This window comes from Charadrius vociferus, unplaced genomic scaffold (assembly GCF_000708025.1).
Source record: "Charadrius vociferus isolate BGI_N301 unplaced genomic scaffold, ASM70802v2 scaffold259, whole genome shotgun sequence".
NCBI lineage: Eukaryota > Metazoa > Chordata > Aves > Charadriiformes > Charadriidae > Charadrius > Charadrius vociferus.
Genome location: NW_009661368.1, coordinates 5,524,591 through 5,525,382, shown reverse-complemented (window position 1 = coordinate 5,525,382; position 792 = coordinate 5,524,591).

Genomic DNA, 792 nt, shown 5'->3' with positions numbered 1-792 from the left:
GTGGTCTGCTACCGGGGCGTTAAGGGGTGCGCAGGGCGGGGAAAATCCAAAGCACCCCGGCGTTGCCTTTCGGTGCCAGGCTGTAGCGTGCTGGCGTTGCCTTTTGATGCCAATCAGGAGCACGCCGGCATTGCCTTTCCCTGCAAATCCCCAGCGCGCTGGCATTGATTTTTGGTGCAAATCCAGAGCACACCGGCGTCGCCTTTGGGTGCCACGGGCCAGGGGGGCACCTTTGCAGCCCCGCACCTCCCTGTCCCCCTTGGCGCAGCCCACGCAGCCGAGGTGACCCCGGGTGGGTGCCGCAGCACCCGGGATGGGCAGCGAGCTGATCCTGCCTCCTTGCGGGCACCCCGCAGGTTTGGGGACGGGACGTTCCTCGCCGGGGGATGCTGCTCCGTCCTGCTGCCTCTCCGGGGTGTTTTGGGCTCAGCCACTTTGCGGGTCTGCTCTGGCCAAGGTCGAGCAGCAGCTGCAGGAGCGAAGTGCCTGGGAGTCCTCCGGGAGCGATGCCACGCGTTATCCCCGCATCCCCATCCCTTAATCACCCCTCATCCGCTTGCTCTGCACCCCGGGACTGCAGCAGAGCGGGGAGGGGGCTGCCTTCCTTTCGGGGCGGGCAGGATTTTCCCGGCCTTCAGGTTTTCCTCCTGCTCTCCCCGTTCCCACACAGCCTCATCGCCGCTTGCTGTAATTAGCGCCGCAGCCCCGCTGGGAGCCGTGCCCGCAGCCTGGCTCCCCCCCCCAACCCCGACAGCCCCGTGGGGCTGCGAGCCCCCCCCCCACCAGCGCCAG